Genomic DNA, 451 nt, shown 5'->3' with positions numbered 1-451 from the left:
GTTGTGTGTCGTGTGTATGTGTTTGTGTATGTATGTGTGTGTATGTGTTTGTGTATGTAAGTGTGTGTGTGTGTGTGTGTGTGCGTGTGTATGTGTGTGTAGGTGTGTGTGTGTATAATTCTGTATGCGAACGCTCATACATAGAACACCAGTGTCTATAATATGCTACGTATAAGCTAACTCATATGAAATGTCAATAGTCAGGTAGAAAACCAAAGCACAGCGTAATGGCGGTGGATGAGACAAAACTATTGTCTTCAATTCATGCACATATATCGAGGTGGTTTAATCTAAAGTATAGTAAAAAGCATACGTCCTTTATATATTTTGAATGAAGATCGTGTACCAATATAAGCTTATGTTTCGCAAACATACATGTTTGTATATATTGTACCGGCCTCTCATATGTAACTGATATGCTTATGTAGCTAACTATACGAACGTATTAGCG

Source organism: Sphaeroforma arctica (assembly GCF_001186125.1).
Source record: "Sphaeroforma arctica JP610 unplaced genomic scaffold supercont1.1711, whole genome shotgun sequence".
Taxonomy (NCBI): Eukaryota; class Ichthyosporea; order Ichthyophonida; genus Sphaeroforma; species Sphaeroforma arctica.
Note: the sequence above shows the minus strand (reverse complement) of the source record.